Source organism: Pteropus vampyrus, unplaced genomic scaffold (assembly GCF_000151845.1).
Source record: "Pteropus vampyrus isolate Shadow unplaced genomic scaffold, Pvam_2.0 Scaffold53, whole genome shotgun sequence".
NCBI lineage: Eukaryota > Metazoa > Chordata > Mammalia > Chiroptera > Pteropodidae > Pteropus > Pteropus vampyrus.
In genome coordinates this window covers 9,255,398-9,263,440 of record NW_011888834.1, presented here as the reverse complement: position 1 = coordinate 9,263,440, position 8,043 = coordinate 9,255,398, and positions in this window count along the sequence as shown.

The window sequence follows — 8,043 nt, the reverse complement described above, 5'->3', positions numbered from 1 at the left end:
TCACCATGCCACCCTGAACAAGCCCGATCCCGTCTGATCTTGGAAGCTAAGCAGGGTAGGGCCTGGTTAGTACTTGGATGGGAGACCACCTAAGACCAGGTGCTGTAGGCATAAAAAATTAAAAAAAATAAGGATTGTAAGCTGACAAGGTCCTTGCAATTTGTGAGGGCAAACAAGGACTGCCTTGCCTAAAAAATGAATAAATAAATAAAAATAAAAAAAATCACCAAAAAGTCTAATTTTAAAAAGTGGGCTAAAAGCTTGACTTTCAAGAAGATCAGATAAATCATATAAAATTTTTACAAAAACTCAATAAGTTAAAATATTCTAAAAGTGTCTAAGGGTTAATTTAGAAGTAGTTATTTTAGAAAGCTGAAAGACAAGATAGCCAGATGATTTAGGCCGGCATTCCACTTATATAGAAAGCCAAGTATGTATGGTGACGTGTCTGTAATAGGATGGAACCAGTTATCATTATTGTTATTCCAGCCTCTTTCTCATGTGCAGTCTGTTTTTTTTTTTTTCAAGTTCAATAACAAAATTTGCTTATTCACTTGTAACAGGTCCCAACTGCACTGAAATTGCAATCTAAATTAATATTGGAAAAATTAGTTTAAGCACTTCAGCATAATTATATCTTAGTCCATTATTTGTTTCATTTCAGAAACTAGCATACCAAAGGAGCCTTTAGTGTGGTCAACTTTTATTTTTACTTATTTACATTTATATTTTTGCCAGTACAATTGTTTTTAATACTTTAAAAGACTTATGAAACTTCTGCTTCCCTCTTTGATGGACTAACAAGGACCAGATGTGCCCTACCTCTTTCCACTTTTTAAAAATTTATTGGGATGGCATCGGTTAATAAAACTATATAAGTTTCAAGTATACATTTCTATAACCCATCATCTGTATATTACACTATGTGTTTATCACCCAGTCAGATCTTCCTCCGTCATCATATGTTTGAGCCCCTTTACCCTTTTCTACCTTCTCCCTCTCGCTCTGGTAACCACTAAACTACTGTCTGGTGGCCAACTTTTATGATTCCTACTGACAAATACATGCTTGGAAATATTTTAATAATGAAACATAACATAAAATAATATGACATCAAGAATATTGAAGATTTGGTCATTTTAAGTATATATTGAGAGTCCTGGGTTGTTGGAGTGGCACTCCAGAGCTGGCTCATGCAAACTGGCAAGAGCTGACTGCACATCTCTTCGAAGGCCTTGTTCAATGGCATTATGTGCATTGCTTGAAATCAACTGTGATGGAAGTATTTATACAATGGAAATCAGCAAACACTAAATTAGGAGACTCTTCATAGTTTACCAGCATACCACTGATTGTATAAAATATTGTTGACTGATAAATCCTACAGTTTTAATTTTTAATGCTGTGAGATCAATGGTTATTAGAATATTTAAATTTTTATTTCCTGTTATTTTCTATTTTGTGATGACTAACAATGAAGCTGAACTTTACTCCCATGCCTTTATATTACTAAGTAGTTCATAATAGCCTTTTCCATGGAATTCATTTGGAAAAATGTTTTATACATAATAGGCATATATATATACACACACATATTTGCACATTCCATGGGTTTAGACAAATGTATAGTTATGTATCCATCATGGTACTATACAGAGTGTTTTCACTGCTCTAAAAATCCTCCATAATCTGCCTATTCATCTGCCCTACCCTCCCACCCCAGAAACCTCTGATCTTTTACTGTCTTAATAGTTTTACCTTGTTCAGAATGTCATATAATTGGAATCATTTAGGATGTAACCTTTTCACACTGGCTTCTTTTATCTAGCAATATGCATTTAAAGTTCCTCCATGTCTTTTTGTGACTTGAGAGCTCATTTTTCTTAGTGCTGAATAACATTACATTGTCTGGATGTACCACACTTTACTCATTCATCTACTGAAGGACATCTTGGTTGCTTCCAGGTTTGGGCAATTATGAATAAACCTGCTAGAAATATTCATGTACAGGTTTTTGTATGGACATAAGTTTTCACCTCTTTGGAGTAAGTACCAAGGAGGATGGTTGCTGGATCGTATGATGAGTATATTATGTATTGTAAGGAACCAACCACCAAACTGTCTTTTAAAGTGGCTGTTCCGTTTTGCATTCCCACTAGCTCCACATTCTCACCGGGATTTGGTATTGTCAGTGTTTCAGATTTTGGCCCTTCTAATAGGTGTGTGGTGGAATCTCTTTATTGTTTTAATTTGCATTTCCCTGGTGACATATGAGATAATGCATGTTTTCATATGCTTAATAAATGATTGCTATTTAAGTTAAATATTAGTATAGCAGGGCACCTATAGCACATAGTCTTCATTGAATTTTATGGCAATGTGTATTTTTATAAGATTGTGACAATTGGTTTTTTATCTGAAAAATATATCTCACAGACATTAATCATATTTACAATTGAAGTCCATGAAGTTTTAAATTGTTTAGAGACATGTAATACTTTGCAGATAGTATTCAGAACTCAAGTTTTAGTTTGCAGTTCTGCCAGATATGTTTTTAAAAAAATAGAAAAAGAAAGAAAAAGAAAAGGTGTCAATTATCTACTGTGCTACTGTAGGAAATCTAGCTATTTTAAGCACATCCTTCAGAGAGGAAACTGTCTTCACTTATTTTTTTTCCAAACAGCTTCAAATTGAGAATGCTTCAGTTCATTAAGTACTTTAAAATCCAGTTTAAAAGAGGCCAATCTCATGAGTGACATCTGGGTAACCGAACAATTTGATCAAGATTTTGTTTCCTCCAGATATCTCCTGTTGAGATTCATAGTCTGAAACTAATTTTAAATGAATACATAAGATTTTCAGTCATCCCACCCTGCTCTCTTTTGCTAACATATAAGGATTCTCTACTGTATGGTCTCTAGGCAGTATACAATTTCTATTTTTCTTTAACATGTCATTTTAATTTTTATAATTCTTTATTAAAAACCTAAATCTAGTAAATACTTCCAAAAGGAGATATGTATTTGATTTTAATAGTGCTTAAATAACCTAAATCTAGGAAACACTTCCAAAAAAAGATATATATTTGATTTTAATAGTGCTTAATGTGTCTTAAATAAATGATGGAATTTTACATTTTCTTTAATAAAAGAACAATAAATGTTCTCCTTAAATAAATAATGAAAATTTTATTTTTGTAATCATATAGATCCAAATTCATAAAATGTTAGATAGCATTATGAAAGTTTTAGATAAACTTCAGATAAGCTTCAGATTGCAGAGTTAAACTTCTCTCTTCATGTTTTCCTATTTTAAACCGATCAAAACTATGGGGCTGAGAAATCAAAAGAGAAACTACATCTTTGATGACACTAGAAGACACCTTTGTTTCTCAACCATGATATGAATTAAGAGCCTATCAAAGGCAATAAAAATGAGACAAAAATGGGAAAGGACAGTAAGGGAGACTGTTTCTCGTGTTATTATTTCTTTTCATCTTTAGTCAGCTGAAGTGTATCATTGGACACACACTACAAAATAATTTTGGTGCCTTTGTCCAATGATATTAATTAATGAAAAAAACAAATGTTAAATAAAGCTCAATTTATTTTAGATACTATATCAAAGTTAGAGACACATGCTCACTGTTCTTTCCAGTTTAATTTTTTAAAAAATAATTGAAGACCAATGTATAATCAGAATATTTCCCTAAAATGGGCAACAGTAGGCTCCACCTACTTCATTTAAAATGCACATGTTTTATTTTTAATGAATTTTTATTCAACTTTAAACAATGCTTGCCGTGATTTTATTGTTAAGAATATGACATTTTCCCAACTTCAGCCACATAGAATTTCCCCTTTTCTTTTAAATTTATTTAAAGAAATTCTTGTGGCATTATTCTGTGTTGTTGATTTCATTTGCTATATGAAAAAATTAATCTTCAAGATAATACTTAAGTTGACTGGAAAAAAAGCAATGGATTTGAAGGATACATACTATATTAGCAACTAACTTATTCAGTGAACCTCTTATCTTGGACTCATGTTCTATTGAACTGACCAGAAGAGACTAATAGCAAGAGTCTAAAAGACAAGTTTAAGACTAAAGAGCCAGAATTCAATCAGTTTCTTGTAGTGCTGAAAAAAACTTGGAACTCAAGATCTCTATCAGTTAATAAATGCTCCATTGGATCCCAAGCGTCTCAAGATGGCAAATTTCTATTTACTTTTAGGTAGGCAAAGGCAGGCTTTTAGAGGTAGGATCCTTGATCCGGGTATTTTTCACTTGTGAGTTCAAGCTCTGTATTTTGTTTATGGCCAATTAAAAATGTCAAAAAAAAGTATTAAGCTTTGATTCAGTTTAGTCTCTCCTTCTGTCAAGATTTTTAGAAATTTTTTTTTAAGGAGAAATTTCTTAGCATATGTATTTTCTACTTTTTAAAATAAGCTTAAAAGATATTCCCTTGAATTTATATCTTTTTTAACTTCCATTTGCTCTGAATACTCAGCTCATTAACTTTCTCTTGTCTTTGTTGACATCCATCATGTTTGCTTCACTAAGCAAATACATAAATAAAATTCATAATTCAGCATGATAATTAAAACCTAATTTATTATGGTCCAACGTTGTTCAAATTTTAATTTATATTGACTTCATAAAGCTAAGAAGACAGATAACTATTCAAAGAGAAAAAAGTTTTTGTTATGAAATGTAAGCAGAGTGTTTTTTCCTAATTTATTCAGAAAGATGAACTCATTGATTAAGTGAAGATGTAAAGAGACTATTGAATCTAATAGAATACAATTTAGGGAAAAAAATACTAGTTGCAAATAAAGCAGATACATTTTGTGAATCTGAAAACTTTTTGAGAGCAGGACTGTATGTTATTCATTTCTATATCAACAGACCCTAACACAGTGACTGATCCTTACTAAACTGTCTTTAAGTGTATTATGTTTATTATTTTATTGAATAAAACCATTTGTGCAACCAAAATAACAAATCCAGCTCTGAGCTGGACCTGCAGTCTGTGACTTACTGCTCATCACCTGTCTGCACTGAGGCAACAAGCTCAGTTCTTGAGGTTTTTATTTTCTTGTCTGAGATACTCTACTCATCTTTCATATCTTACAATAAATTTACTTCAAAAAAAATCTCATAACTATACAGACAAGTAGTTTCATAAGACCTTTAACTTTTAATCTGGTATTCTACATTTGTTTCTCCTTACTCTTCCAATACATGGATTAAAAAAAAAATGCAAAAGAGTCAACCCATTCATTGTTTTCACTCTGTATAATTTCTACAAAGTATAACCTTCCACTTAATCAGTAAGGCATAAACTCTACCCATATACAGAAACATGTCTCCATAAACTCTTCAATATGGTGACAGAGTAAAGAACATAAAACAATTCCACTGACCAGAAACAATGAGAACTATGAAAGATTTTTTTTCCCTCCCATTACCTACAAGGGCCTGTCAGAAGTGATTTATGTTTTTATTTAAAAATCTTTTTTTTTTTTTTTATCATTTGTTATTTTTTAGCCAGCCCATGAATCTTTAAGAGGAATATATGAAAACTAAACTTTAGCTCAATGGTGAACATGAATGATACATCAACAGTTTTGCTTCCTACAGGAAGGAAGAAATTCATGAGCACGGTGACATCAGAACTAATGAAGGCTATTTGTAGTCTTTTCTCAGCTGTGCAATGAACTCTTAGAAAAGTTTATCACTGACACAAAGAAAAAAATAATACCAGTATTCTGATATTTTTTTTTTGTCTAATGAATCGAATGTCACTGGTATGATTGAACTTATTGTAACCAGTAGCAATGAGTCTAGTCTGCATGTATAATAAGTCCCTATAGATAGGTAGATATTTATCTAAGTATCTAAGGTTCTTAGCTTAAGTTATATTTCTAGATTTTTTTCAGTTATCTTCTTTATATTTTCATGTCTTGTTCAGAGATACTAATAAAACATTTATTTGTAGTTACCTCTGTTTGACACTTCTTTGTATTTTTCTGATATTATCCAGCACCATCTTTGTGTAATAAATTACTTCTTTATTTTGTCATAACCCACATTCAGAGGATGTTCATTCCTCAGCAAACTTCAGCTCAGTGCTGCACAGCTATTCTGCTATGTCTTCCACAAATAAGTGTGGACATGATTTTTGGTAACTGAATTTTCTCTTTTAGATCATCAGCCACAATATATTGTGATTCATTAAATTAATTTACTATCACTTTTCTGCTCTTTTTAGATGCTTCATTATGTGGCCTATAAAATGTGGATGACGGACCATAACATAGTAGACAGAACAGTAGTCATTTCATATACCTATAATAAGCTTCATAAATTTTTCAAAAAAGCTTAATTGAATAGGATAGAATAATACCAACCAGTATTATGAAGGCCACAGAAATGTCATATTTTCCTTTCATGCTTGTTTTGTCCCACCTTGCTATTTGAAAATAATACTAACTTTCTTTCTTTTAATCTGAGTTTACCAAAATTAAGGCTCACTACCAACAACAGTTGTATACTTGCCATATATTTGTGTTGAATATCATGATGATAGATAAGGCATTTTGTAAATCTAGAGATGGTAGTTTTGGCAGAAGCATTGCATGCAGAAAAGGCCAATCTGTATCCAGTAAGGACAAAACACTGCCCCTTCTACAATGGAAGTAGTCCAGTATATTTAACCTATCACCAGGTAGCTGATTGATCATCCTAGAAAATGGTATCATATCAGGGGCTCAGTGTTGGTCTCTGCTGCTGGCAGAATGAACAGTTAGTGGTTGCAAGAGCCAGATGAGCCTTGGTGAATTTAAATTTATGTTGCTGAACCCATACATAACCTCCATCCCTGCCACCATGTCCACTTTGTTCAAGAGCCCGTTGGGCAGTGAGAAGGGGTGCTGCGGGGAGAGGCTGACTGGTACCCACAGAACAGATCATTCTATCTATTTGATTATTAAAATCCTCTGCTGAGATATTTGTGTCTGCTCTGAGACATAAATACCTTCATGTCTTTTGCCCTTTGAGAGAAGAATATCTGCATACATTTTTCTCAAATTTCTTTGTCACTAATTTTCCAATCATGTTTCTTCTAAGTCCCTGACCATCCAAACAGAACATTGGCTACATTTTTTGACCAGTAATATTATAGTGATAGAGCTTGCTTTATTGCCAATTGGACAGAGGAAATACTTTTGGAAGAATTGTTATCAAAATAAAGCCTAAGATCAAGCAATTAGTGATGACGAAAAATGAGAAATGCTATGACTCATCTAGAATGTTTTTTGAAGTATCCTTTTCTGTGTCTACTCTCTTGGTTAGTCTTGTGAAGTCTGAATTATTATTTAGAGAACTAAATATAGTATGATTTATTATTTTTATAAATTGTTAGAAACCATTTTGTTGGTTCCTGATTACATTCTTCAAGAAAATAAAAAAATAATGCAAGTATTTAGAATGCTTCCATATGGAGACTTTTAAAAAATCTTAAATTGATTTATATCCTGCAGACCCAAAAATCTTTCTCTCAGTGCTTCTCATATTTTCTACATATTGGATTTGTATTGTTTAAAATTCTCTGTGAAACAGTGTGCTATGTTAAGTCTTGTCTCTCACCCTAAGGGCTTTCTAATATGTGTGCTTGTAGTGATTATTACTTCTCAAGTGCTAACACAACACTGGTAACCTTTCTTCTCTAATTGCCTAATGTTTGTATTGCCAAAGAGAACATCGATCGATAAATGCTGATTGATGGAGAATATGGCCATTTGATTTTTTAAGAGCTTTGTTGTGGGAAAAGCAACATCGCTATTCTGCAAGCCGCCCTGGATTTCTTCTTACTGTTAGCTGCTTCTTTATCCCTAACCTTAACATTTTACTAGGATTTGCTACTTATGCCTGGTGATGCCTTGCAGGAAACAGTCAAGATATGTAAACAAGATTTGTCAGTTTTTCTCTCCAGTTCAACTCAGAGGTGAAAGAATAGGGGGATGAGGAGTGAGGGGGGAC